Source organism: Sylvia atricapilla, chromosome 5 (genome assembly GCF_009819655.1).
Source record: "Sylvia atricapilla isolate bSylAtr1 chromosome 5, bSylAtr1.pri, whole genome shotgun sequence".
Lineage (NCBI taxonomy): Eukaryota > Metazoa > Chordata > Aves > Passeriformes > Sylviidae > Sylvia > Sylvia atricapilla.
This window is the reverse complement of record NC_089144.1, coordinates 8,312,395-8,326,164: the sequence shown is the minus strand read 5'-3', so window position 1 is coordinate 8,326,164 and position 13,770 is coordinate 8,312,395. Positions and strand designations below refer to the sequence as shown.

At 42.5% G+C, this 13,770-nt stretch overlaps 1 long non-coding RNA gene across 1 annotated transcript; it reads right to left on the bottom strand.

Moving 5' to 3' along the window:
• Window positions 1-5,526: 5,526 nt before the first annotated feature.
• Window positions 5,527-8,004, bottom strand: LOC136361981 (uncharacterized). The gene is made up of 2 exons (XR_010743708.1): window positions 7,897-8,004; window positions 5,527-5,980 (listed from the first exon to the last, which is right to left on the bottom strand). It is a non-coding gene; the product is annotated as an uncharacterized lncRNA (long non-coding RNA).
• Between the last annotated feature and the right edge of the window lie 5,766 nt (window positions 8,005-13,770).

The window sequence follows — 13,770 nt, the reverse complement described above, 5'->3', positions numbered from 1 at the left end:
TCTATTAGGTTGACTTTCTGTCTGGTTTTATACTGGTTTGTATAGTTCCTGAAGTGAAGGAACTACCTAGCCTCTCCTTTTGGAGCCTAAGCCTGCAGATCAGAAATATGGCTGTCACAGCCAGGGGGACTGTGCTATGCCAAGCCAGTCTAGGCTCAGGGGACCCTTGGACTTCATTTTTTCTTGTTGTTGATGTGGCTGAGGTAATTTAAATGCCCTTTCCCTTTGTTACTTTTTTTTTTTTTTCTGAAATACAGCTGCTGAGTGAGGTTTCTAACCAATTTAAAGGGAAGTCCCTGTGGGAAATGAAGTGCATTTATCAGATGTTGGGTTTGATGCTCTCTTGAGGAAAAGCAACATTGTAGTCTGTCTAATTTAATATATTTTTAATAAGCAGAGGCACTATTGTCTGCTCTGGTCTAACATGGAGGACCCTGCTGAGCTGTTGGGGTGACATGCTCTGGGCACAGAATGGGGAAGAGCTGCTCCTCCCCGTGGGGTTCTAGGATTGAACTGTGCTGGAGGTCTTCATCACTCACAGTATTGCTCACCTGGGCACCTCTGAGACTTCTGGGGTGTGTTTTTTAACAACGTGTTTTCCTGTGAGCTATCTCCTGGTGTGCCCTGCTGCATTCAGCTCATAGTTGAAGACAACCTGCATCCTCCCTGAGCCCTGGGCTGGTTCCATCTGCTAGTATTTAAAAGTGAAGGGAAGGAACTTGGAGTAAGTGTGCTGCTTTAGATCTCATTGGCAGTTTCTACTTGCTCATCAGCAGTGAGGTGAAAATAGCATCTGGCTACAGATCAGTGTGCAGGTCTTGGAAAAAGTCCCTGTGCCTAGTGATTGCAGTGGCATGGAGATGCAAGTTTTTGGCATGTGCCTCAGCCCTTTATAAGAAGAAAACTCTGCACATTCCAAGAGGAGAAGCAATGTTGTTAATCCAAGTGCTCTGTAATACTGGAATGCTTTTGTAGCAAGGTGGAGGCTAAAGGCTGAAGCAAACTGCTATCCTAACACAGCAGTCTGGCAGGTGTAGGCGAGGGAGGGATGGAGAGGCCTAAGGTCCAGCAGGATTTGTGTCGGTTCCTTAGGCTCCAACAAAGAAAACAGCTGGAAAATAGCTTGGGCAAGGTCTTTGCCCTCAAGAGTGCAATATCTGTTGACTCGAAGAGGTAATTTGATCAGCCCAGGGGCTGGCCAGTGTGGCTGTAGCTACCTACTGCTTCCCCAGCCACCCTCCACCCACAGCTCCATCCTGGGCTCTGAACCACACCGGGATTGCCTGGTGCTTTGGCTGTCAGGACATGGCTCCTGAGCTGTGTGGCACTGTGGCATTCCGAGGGGCAGCCCCTACTGAGCAGAAAACACCGCATTTTACAGGGCTGGAAAGAGCTGAGCACTGCAAACCCGTCCCCTAAGGCTGCTAAGTGAGGCCTGCATGTAGGCAGGTGTATTGCCTGTATCTGCTGTCTATATTGCCTATGTACAGATGTCAGGCGTTTTGGGGAGGAGAAGCAAAAGAAGGTAAGTAAGGGTAAATATCTGACCAAGCAGAAACTGGCCTCTGGCTTTCCTCCTGCCTCCCAGTCCTGCTGCCATGCACTGGTGAAGGGTTCCTGGAACATCCCAGCACTCCATCCTCAGCTGCAGGTGGGTTGATTTCCACAGAAGACGTTTTTATTGAGAGAGTTTTTCAGACATATATGCAGATCTGTTCAATATTTTTAAAAAATTACAGTAACAATTTTGTTATATCTCTGATTCAATTTGCTTTTCTCCTGAGACACATCAAGCCTTCCAGAAAACAGTCAAAGATAGGAAAGAGCCAACAGACAATGTCTTTATTGGTCTAAACGTTTTTAGCCAGGCAGTAGCAAACATTAAAAAAAAAAGTATATGTCATCTCTAATATAATTAGCTGTGGCTGTCAGTATCTAAGGAAGAACTAAAATAACCATGTTAGACTGTGCTGTATACTGTGACTAGTAATTCTAAGAGTCTTTGAATGTTTAGCAATGGAAGGAGGAGGTAAAAGAAGGAAAGGTTATTATAAAAAAAATCCCTGAAAGCTGAGGCACAGCAAGACACTGGTCTTCTTGTAGACCTCAGTTATTTGCTTTCCCAGGTACAACACTGCCTTTTTGCAACTGGAATGCATTTTTTACCCCAACACATACTTAAATCCTCCCTGCTGGACTAATTCCTACTTGCTTCCCTATTCATGCCTCCTAAACTTTGCATCAATAAATAAGAAGTGCAGATTTGGGGATATTCAGTGCTATTATGAGAATAGTGTAAGTGCATATTTTCTTCCTGGTTGTTTCAGGTCTGTTATCTGGTTCAAAGTCAGAAAAAATATCCAGATTTCATTGAAAAGATGTAAAAAACCCACATTCCCTTTTAAGACATCAAATTCTCTTGATAGTAGTCCCCCTGAGTGCTGCTTTGTTGCTATAGTGATTACTAGTCCATTTAAGCCACTTTAAAATGGTAATGATGAGCAAGAAAACCAAATTCATAACAATGTCATTAGCATAGCTATTTTCGTGTGTTCCATGAGATCAGGAAATTACCAAAGTCTGGGGAATAGTAGCCCGATTTATTTCCAATTTTTATGGGCTGCTAATGATTTAATGGCAAACAGATCTGATGCAAGCTGCTATCAAAGACATCAGCTCGGAGCTCTGAGATGATAAAGCTGCGCGCCCTTTGTGATACGGCAGAATAAGCCAGCCTGAACTAATTAAAATACCTTCAGGGGCATCCTCCGCCTGTGCTGTGACACCAGGCCTGTTCTCCGTGAGGAATCGGGCCCCGCTGAGGGAAGGGAAAGGGAAACCCGGTGTTAACTCGGATGCCGAAGTTGTTGTGTCCCCGAGTCCTCGGAGGCAGCCAGCCGCAGGCGGGATTCCCGGGGCCAGCGCCCGGGGCGCCTCGGCGGGAGAACCGCGGCGGGCTGCCGCGCTGCTGCCCGTGATTTATCCCTGCCGAGGGCTGCGGGACAGCTCGGCTGTGGGCTGTGCTCTGCGGGGGAACAGGAGGAGAAATGCCCAACACTCCCGCAGGAGGCCTCTGTGCCTGCCGGGACACAGGCTGTCCCTAGAGGAGCTGGAACGGGGGGAAGGCATCGCACGGCGGCCTGTGGGGCGCCCGGTGAGCTGTGGAGTGTGTGGGGAGCTGTGGAGTGTGTGGTGAGCCGTGGAGACCCTGGTGAGCTGTGGAGTGTCTGGGGAGCTGTGGAGTGTTTGGGGAGCTGTGGAATGTCTGGTGAGCTGTGGAGTCTGTGGTGAGCCGTGGAGACCCTGGTGAGCTGTGGAGTGTGTGGGGAGCTGTGGAATGTCTGGTGAGCTGTGGAGTGTGTGGGGAGCTGTGGAGGCCCTGGTGAGCTGTGGAGTGTCTGGTGAGCTATGGAGCTTCTGGTGAGCTGTGGGGTCCCTGGTGAGCTGTGGAGCTTCTGGTGAGCTGTGGAGTGTCTGGTAAGCCGTGGAGCCCGTGGTGAACTGTGGAGTGTGTGGTGAGCTGTGGAGTGTCTGGTGAGCTGTGGAGTCTGTGGTGAACTGTGGAATTTCTGGTGAGCTGTGGAGTGTCTGGTGAGCTGTGGAGTCCCTGGTGAGCTGTGCAGTCCCTGGTGAGCTGTGGAGACCCTGGTGAGCTGTGGAGCCCCTGGTGAGCTGCACTGGCTGTGGAGGGGACATGGAAGGCGGCCACTGTGCTGTGCTGGGGCAGAAGCAGGAGAAGGACTTTCGAGCAGCACTGATGAGCCAGTCCAGGCACACCTACACTTCCTTTAGTCTTTTGGAGGCTGTTTCAATTTATGATTCACCGAAGGGTGTTTAACCCTTCAGTGAATAACGTAAACGTGTTTCTTATCTGTAATTACATTGTGCAGAGTGGATTTGGTGTTTGGTGCCAGCAGAGTTGTGATGTCCTCCAGCTCTTGGAAGGATGCTCCTGCCCAGCTGACAGGCCTTGTGTGAAGACAAAGGACACTGGATGCCACACCAGGGAGGCACAGTGACACAGGCAGGTGACAGACATCACCCCTTGGCCAGAAGTGAAGTCTGATCCAGGGATGTGGGAACCCTGCAGTGCCAGCCCCTGCAAACTGGGTCAGTTAAATATTTGTCCTTGCCAAGGTTATACATCAAGGATATGACTCCAAAATCTCTTGTTTAATCAAATATGCTCTAAAAGATATTTTAGTGACTGAAAATCTTAAAAATGTTGACCAGCTGGCAGGAGGAAGGGAAGAGTTAAGATAAAATAATAAAATAGATGAAGTGGCAGACTCTGTGCTGCTGGTGTCGCTGATGCTGCTTTGGTTTAAAACTTGTATGAGGAAAGAGGAGTCTGAAGTCCCAGATATGACAGACAGGAGTTATCAAAGTAAAGTTACTGTGACTATTTTTATAAGGCTCCCAGAAAATTAAAAGCCTCTCCTCTCTGTGTTAAGGAAAAAAAAGTTTGAACTGAAATACAAAAATATCACCTGCTGTTCAAGGCCAAATTCTTTTTCACTTCTGAAAATGTGGAAAGTGTTATATCCTGATTCACCCAACAAGTGACTAATTTCAGAGGCAAGAGGCTGGTGCTTACAGCAGCCTTTCCGTGGCAGGAGACACATCAGGCACAACTGGAAATACTCTTGTGTCAGCACCTGGCTTTAGAGTCTGTCTGACACTGGTTCCAGCTACAGTGAGTTGTAAAAAAAAAAAATAGTTTAGAAAAAGCGAGGTATTGATTTTATGATATTTTTGCCTGACCTTCTTCCCTTTACCTTGAGGTAAATGTGTTACTTGTTGATGCACATACAGTGCTGACAGCCTGTGTCAGCATGTGATGTGTAGTGAGAAGTCCCTCTCCAGTAAACAGGCTCGGAAAAGCTGAGAGTTGGGCAGTATGCTCCTGAAAATCTCTCTGGTGTCATCATGGCCCTGTTGTGCTTTGCTAATGCAACACTTGCTACTTGGTCCACTGGCCGTAGGAGAGATGTATGAAGTAAATCCAAAATTGAGACTGCCACCTTTTCCTTGTTTTATACATATACACACATATATAGTATATGTATTATTTATATATAACACCTGGTTTGAAGAAGGTAAGCCAAGGTACAAAAATGCTGAACCTAATATGTCCTTATAATTTAATACCAGTATCTGCCTGATGATACTGGTATTAAATACCAGGCTGCTGCTGATCCTGATGAACCAGAGACATCAGTGTTTTTCCTTCCACTTGTCAGTGTCATGGAGATGCCCACTGCTGTGGCTCAGGCACCACAGAGGGTCTGGGGCTGCATTTGGAAATTGCCATAACCCACACTGGTAGGCTCAGGTAGAGGGGGTATATTTAGATAAGAAGTTTACTTTGTGGACAACAAGAGCTACTAAAATTATTGAACCAGTTCTGCTCCAAAATTGTTTCTGCTTTCGCTGGCAAAGATGAACTCACTGAGTAATCCCTCTTAGAAAAGTGGAAGAAATGGAGAAGAGTGGAAGAAATGGTTTTGCTCCATGAAAAAAACCTGTCATGCAAGAACTTTATTTTAATTCAAAGCCTGTACAATGTGACAGTTTCCTTTATCTCCTCCATTCATATGTGCCTTCTGTGGGAATAGCAATGCAAGAAAAACAACATCAACATTTTAAAGAAAACCATAATATTTTTGGCCTGCCAAAATTTCATCAAACAATTCATCACAGAAGGGACTGAGAGAAGGCAGACTCAGCTTGTCATTTTGGATGCAGGCAAATGGAAAGGTAAATGAAAGGCAAAAAATGAAGGTGTTGGGTCACTATCTCTAATAACACATCTAATTCTGTTGTTATTCCATCTCCAGGTTGATCTGGGGAATTTGTTGAACTCTGAATTTCTGTGCACATATAGGGTTCATGCTTCAGTGCACAGTGCTGATTGCTCATCAGAGGCCTGTGAGCAAAGGCAGCTACTGCAGAAATTCAGTCCTCCTTCTGTAATGAGCTTGTCCAAAAGAAAGAAGAAATAGGATTAAAGTCAGTTATAAACTTTGTGTGTTTTATTTTCCATTATGACCTTTCTTTGCAAACATCTTTTTTTCCCCCACATGACTTCTGTATAAATGAATAGATATATATGCTTTTCTTCATTTAAATGTAACCACCAGATGAATTATCTTTTGTCAGAGTCCTAGAGCAATGAGGAGAACAAACAAAAACCCACTGAGTGGTTATTTATTGCCTGTGATGTTTCAGTGAGGAAAGACTTCCTGTTACCAAATTAACCAGCTTCTCTCTCCTCTTATTTGACTAACAGATGAAGACTGAAAGGATTTGCTATTGCATCTTCTCCTTAGTAATGCAACAGTGTGGAATGAACTTCATGGCAAGCCAGAATGCAACAGGAAGGAGCTCTGTGCTTGCACAGGGTCTCTGGCTGCAGCACTATTATAAATGTCACTCTGGCTCTCTTTCTAGGAGGGAGATTCAGCACAGCAAAAATGGAGTTGTAAATAAGTGGGCCACTTAGAAACCATTCACACAAATAGAATGAGCCTTAGAGCGTGTTTTAGAGCAGCAACAAGGATGAGAATTTCACAGAAACTGTTTCCTGTTCATCTGCTGTCCTGTTGGAGGCTATTAATTGCTTCTTATCGGAATGTGTATTGAGGACAGCTGAATACCACTGAGCTCTGCAAGGATGGCTTTCATTTCACTTGTGAGCCAGGCTTAGAGCAAGTGAGGGTCCTTCTTGGAAAGTTCACAGTAAGTATTTGTTGCAGAATTTCTTAGAGAGCAAGGACATGATTTATATTTGGATTTAGGGTTGAGCTCCACAGTCTGAGCCCCTAATTTAGGCCTGTGAGGCCTATGGCACAGTTAGAAATTATGTTAAGGTGTGCACATGGGATAGTGGGTTTTTAGGTGTTGATAGGTCTAGATTTTGTGGCACGAACATTTTAGCCACCTGAAGAATAAGATAAATGATGTTTGCATTCTTTTTATGACCTGTAATTGTAAACTATACAGGATTATATATAACCTGCCATTTAAGATAGAATAAAGGGAGAATGTCATATTAACCATAATGATATGATCTATGTTGCTCTGATTCCAGGCTTCCCAAGTTTTAGGGGTTCCCTGATTACAAATATTCCTTTAAAAGAAACTTAAACTCTGCAGGTTTTAGTGTAATTTCTTTAAAATCCTGCTCCTATGGTCTCTGCTGAGCTTAACTGCATTTCCCACGAGGTGTTCAGCTGCATGACTGCACAGCAGCTCCAAGTCTGCACAGCAAGTGTTGAGGAATTGTCTCACATCCCCTGGCTGTTCAACCAGTGGTGGCAATACATTTTGTTTCCACCATCTCAGAAGCACTTCTATTTCTCTCTTCCATGAGTTCTTAGTTGCAAGCTGGTAGTAAAAACATACAGCTCTATAAAATACATCTTGTTAAGGTAACTTTTTCTATCTTGTGCATCACTTAAGTGCTTGTCTAAGTTGTGTCTATCTCCAAGGGTTGCATCAGCAAAGGCTGTGTTCCCAAAGCCTGGCTCCTCTTCAGAACTGCTTTTCTCTTTACACTGTCAAGTCAAGTAGGTTTGAATTTTGGTTGTTTTTCTTTTTGAATTGCTCACAGAAGCCATTGAAAAGTCGATGTTTGCCAGTTTTTACCACAGGTATAGCTGGCTTTTAATTAAGCCTCTAAGCTACTGCAGATTGTTTATTTTCTACTGCCAAGTACATATTAGGTTTTATCTCCCAGGGGGGAAATCAGTTCTTCAGCATTTGTTTGGCCTGATACAAGTTGGAATATTCATGCGAGCACGCATAAAAATCTGAACAAATTGTTCAAAAATCACCATCTAATTTGAAAACATCTAGATGTTTTTGTTTCAAGCTGCAATCTACAGCACATACCTGTTCCTGAGGCTGCAGTCCTTGGGGCTATGAGCTTAGATTCCCTTTGTGCCCATTTTCCCCCTGCAGCATTAATCTTCAGGCTTAACTAACTCATAGACAAAAATCCTGGGGAAGAAATGCCAATTAAACAGCAACCTACTTTGCTTTCTCTCAACCCAGCTTCTTATGGATTCTTGTCAGCCTCCTGGGAGCACATTAAGGTCTGGGAGTCTAAGGATCTTCTCTTTGGTGTAACTACATCTATCATTTACCCACAGTAATGCTGCATCAAAGCCTTCTTTTGATAGAAAGCTCCAGCTGTAGCCTTGCAAACTTTTTTGGTAATGGCACCAAATCCCCATCTTGAAAAATGAGACTCAAACAACCCAGCACATTTCTATGTGGTGAATTTACCTGTGCTGCTACCTTCAGAACTGTGTTGGCTCCCGGATTGCTCTCACATTGGACAGGCCCCAACTGATATCTTAGGTTTAGTGGGATTTCTGCCAAATCAGGCACTGTGAAATGACTAAAGAGATTTCTCAGTGCAATCATACAGGAAGCAAGCAAATATTCTTTATGGCTGAACTCAAAGCAAGTTTTCTTTCCCTTTCCTCCATTTGTCTTAGTGCCCAGGTCTGCCAAGGCTCTGGAGCATCCATCACATATTTATGCTCATTTCAGGATCCAGAAACAAAATTAAAAATGCAGAGAGGCATTAACATGATTCACAGAGTTTCTAAAAGCACAAGGAAAGCATAAACCAAAGCAAATTTAAAATCAGGGTGACATGAGGAGCTCCTGAAGAAACTGAGTCTGATGCAGGACAGGAAGGACGTTGATGGGATGGCCTTGCAGCCTTTAAATATTTTTTATGTCAGCAGATTTAGAAGGTTAAGAGTTCTTCAGAGGTGGTAAAGCATAAAAACAGGTAGGTTACACACTGTGACAAACCTCAGAGTAAAAATAACCTCAGAGTAAGGCATGGTGAAATAGGGGACTGAGACACTGAAAATCCAGGCACATAGTTAGATGGAATGTTGAAGAAACAGCAGATGAAATGATCTTGTAAAATTATCATTGACCAGAAGGGCAAAGTAGTCTCTTTTTCCAATTTTAAGACACTCATTGGAGAAAACAAACCCATTCCTTTGACACTCAAAAAAAAAAACAAAAAAAAAAACCAAAAAAAACCAAACAAAAAAAAAACAAACCAACAAAAAACCCCCAACCAAACAACAAAAAAAGACCCAAAAAAACCAAACCCCATGAATAGGGATTAGGGGGAAATTAAGTTACTGCCAATTAAAATAGATTTGGATAGACAAAAACTGAAACACCTGTGTACAACACACACACACACACACACATTCTCAGTCTCAACTTCACTACTTTCTCATGTCTTCTACCTCTTCCCTGTCCCTGAGCTATACAAGACTGATGAGGAAAGAGGGGTTATGATCAGACCATGACTATTTTGAAAGGTATTTTGCCTTTCTTTAACTGTTTCTCACGAACATTTCCATCCTGGCTGAGGGGCCCAGCCATGCCTCTGTTTCCAACTCAGAGCAGTCCCTGTCCCTCTTCACAGGCCCTGGCACAGGTGCACAGTACAATAATACAACAGAATTAGGATAAAATGGGAGAGGAGTTTTTCCTTATTATTATTAAACTGTACTCACTAGGTTGTTTTTTTTATAGGCTCTTATATCATACTTTGAAAAATATACTTGTACTCACATGAGATCTGCATGATATTTATAGACCTGTAACCGAGGGCCAAGACATCCAAAATCAGGAGTGATTCCTGTAGCAGTTACATTCTTCTGAAGTCAACTGTATACATGCAATAATTAAGACATTATGAAGTCTCTCTGTGCCACTTCACAGAAAGGATAGGTAAAACTTTTTAGCAAAGGTAACAGCAAAATGTTGAAAAGTATGTGATCCACAGCCAGAACACATTCACTGTGCAGACTTCAGCTCCTGTTGGTCTCTGGAGATACATACGATCACCAGCAAATTGAAGGTTGCAGGGCTTTTCATTGCTCATTGTCAGTGCATAGAGGTTGTATTTCATGTGATGAATTTTAAGTTGTCCATCCTCCCCTTGTTTCTTAATTATATGCATATGCACAAGAAAGGTACGGAGTTAAATCAAGTTATGAAGCTGCAGCAACACCTCTTGGATTACATGTCATAAATTTATCTCTAGTGTTTCTCTACACAGAATTGTAGGAAGAGGATCCTAACCATTGTCTTACAGGTTCAGTCCAGATTTGTTGTTGTTCATACCAGTTCAGGAATGTATAGACCTATTTATGTATAGCCTTATATGCATAGACCCAGCTGCAGATGTGTCTGCAGAGCAGATAAAAGGTGCCCACGAGCCTGCCTTTGTTATTTGCTTGTACAATCAGACAGCAACTGAGAACATGTGTATGAAATGAAATGCAGGCGGCAGCCAGAAACCCTGGAGGCAGAGCTCCCCTAAAAAAGGGCCATTACATGAACCATAAAGACAGGGAGCAGCACCAACAACTCAACAGGACACCCACATGGTGAGGCGTTATTTCCTTACCTGCTGTAACTCCAAGAGTGAGAGGGGAGGAGCCTTCAGGTAACAAGCAAGGCCTGAGAGGTGGGTGGGGCATTGTTTTAATATCTGCTGAGCCTCCCAAGACCTCCCAGAAAGGAGGAGCCAAAACATTTCCACCCAGATATAAGGGAGCCACAGGCAGAAGGAGACCTTCAGGGCTCCCATCCCTCTCCCCCTCCCAGAATTCATTGTGTTACAGAGTTTAAAATGCATATTTAAAAATAAATAATGATTTTAAAATAAACTTTAAAATTATCAGTTTTCCATTTAAAGCTTTGGGTAAATAAATATCAAAGCTTATTTGGATCTTTATGCTTCCATGTTTGACAAGCTGGGGCCAGACCAAAATGAAGAGCATCTTTTTGGTATACATGGGCTCACATGAGTGTTAAAGCTGCAGGTTGGTCCAGCTGTAGGATCAGACTCTACCTCTTCTTTTAAAAAGTGAGACCAGCAAACAAGCTCCAATCCAGTTAAACCTCTTTGAATCACATCTGTGTAAAATATGCAAAATTAAAAACAATGTTAAAGAGGAATATAATTTTTGTGAAGTTCAGTTGAAATTCTTGAAGTCATGGAGGTAAACAGAGGCAAAGATTTTAATTACTATTACCTTAAATAAAGTATAACACTGCAGCACAGAATCTGATCTGAAACAGTAGATTCAGCAGTTCCCTGTAGTCTCCTGCCCCAGTGGGACAGCAACTAAGGAAAGATGATTCAGGGGCTCTGTGGCATCTCTGTTCATGTGTGTGTGGTGATGTGAGTGTTCGCATCAGAGAATCACAGTTTCATGGAATAATTTGGGCTGGAAGGGACCTTTAAAGGCCATCTAGTCCGTCCCTCCTGAAATGACAACTTCAACTAGATCAAGTTGCTCAGAACTCCATCCAACATGACCTAGAATATCTCCAGGGATGGGGCATCCAGGAAACCCGTACCAGTGTTTCACTTCTCTAATAATGAAATATTTCTTCATAATATACAGTTTAAATCTATCCTCCTTTAGTTTAAAACCACCACCTCTTTTCCTATTGATCAGCTGAGCTTTGTGGAGGCTTTTTGGTTCTGCTCAAGGAGAAAGGGAAAGATGGGGCAGGTATACATGGTTACAATTTATGGTTGTACCAGAAAGTATTTTCTTTTTTGGTGCTTTTCCCTTTTTTGGGCTCTCATTTTCCCAGTTCACTTCCATCTCACCTGGAGACACACCAACTTCAGGTATACATAACATTACTTTTGTTCTTTACTACCCAGCTCTGTGGTCTGAAATATGGATACCAGAGCAATACATGTGTTAAAAGAGTTAAAGTTTTATGCATTCATCTAACACATGCTTAATCTAAATCTGAGTATTGATCACAGTAGGCTTATTCCAATACTTAAACATGTGCTTGAACGTTTTTATATGTAGCAAATATAAATATGTGATATTTATGAATGCTATTATGAGTTTCTGTGCCATTAGAGATTCATTATCTTAATGAAAAGTGAAAGGCTCATGACTATCATTAAAGTGTTTGGCTGCAATTTTATTGTTGGTGTGCAACTTTTTCCTGTGTCTATCTAACATGTTGTTTCAGGACAGAGCTATGTATTGTACCACACAAAACCAAAGTGCTGAATTTGGAAGCATCTCAGAAGACTGATTTATCAGACAGACAGAACATCTGACCCTCAGAACGGGGTGAGTCACAACAGAGTGCTGTCCTGTCAGCCAAGGGTGGACACCCTACAGCCTCTCAGGGCAGCCTTTCCAGTGTTTGATCTCTCACAATAAAAATAGTGGTTAAATACTGTATACTACAAATTCTGGCTTCCTTAAATCACCATAACAAAGCAGAATAGAAATCAGTTTAAATAAACAAATACACATTTCATCCTTAGTGCGTTTTTACCACAATGTGTTCTCTTATTGCAGCAAGAAAAATTCCACTAGCTGGTACAAATACGACGGCTGGATACATAGAGCTATTTAGGTATCTCATAACCAACCAAAACAAGGACTGTGTACAGAGCTTCCAAAACGTGCTCTGAATAACTTGGCCAGGATCAAGGTTGAGCCTGACACCCTGGCTCACTACCCTAAACTTATCCTTTCACTTGGTCTGTCTTCTCTCTCTCTCCCCATGAGATCTGAAGTAATAGTTTTGGCCTTTCCAAAGCCTGACACAGTATATTCCTTGCCCAATTAAGACATTATGTCTTATTAAAAGGAGTATAATATTGGAGTACAATTGGGGTATTTTGCTGCATGGGTTGTTCATTATGAGTGTCACTCAACATTTCATGAAAATATGTAAAAAATGGTTATTGCATAATTAAAATATTTTCTATTTTAACCTTCATAGACATTACATAAACATGAGCAGGTCTCAGGAAGTGTGAATTTGGTACAAAAAATTAACCACCACCCCCCCCCCCAAAAAAAAATAAAATTAAAAAATACCAGTAAGATGAATGCTTTTCAAGTGTGGAGCTTTATCTTTCAGGCAAGCAGTAGCAGTGAACACTGAATACTTGCAGGCTACAAAATACAACAGCAAATTGTATACGACGAATTAAAAAAAAAAATGCCAGGAAGATAAATATCTTAAAACCAAAGCAAACCATTATTTAAATTTCTTATCAAGAAACATTTTCTCTTTGACACCTGTGAAACAGCAGCTCAAATCAGGCCCCTCATGTGCCGGGCAGACAGGTCTGACTGCAGGGTTTGACAGCCCAGTCCCACCAGGATGAAGCTGCCAGCACGGTTGGGTACCGCAGAATTTCAGGCGCTGCTGCAGCACAGCGATGGCTTATTGCTGTAAAATACCTGTAGCACTTCTCCAAATGAGGTCAGCGACTTCGTTAAGAGCCAAATATTCTTGCTTTGTGTTAGGTCTTAATAGAGGATGGTGGAGTCATATCTCAGAGAAGCACTGGATGGCAGTAAATGCCCAGCAAACCCAGGCAGACAAAGGCAATTAAATAAAGCAAGGCAGAGAGAAGCTGGAAACTTAGGCTGCTTCAATGATCAGTTCTTTACAAATGGCTATTATATAATATAATAAGTAACTGTAGTTTTACTTATTCATTAGAGAGTTTTGTGCATGGCTACAATCCATCTGCTTTAAATGGCTTGAGAGTGAAATTGGCTGTCTCAGACTTTATAGGAGTTGCTGTATATCAGGAAGGAGAAAAAAAGAAAAAACCTTTCTGTTTTCAGGTACATTGCAAACTGGATGAACAAAAGATTTTTCTTTGAAAATTTAAATAACTGAATGTATTTTCTTATTTGCCAAGGTTTT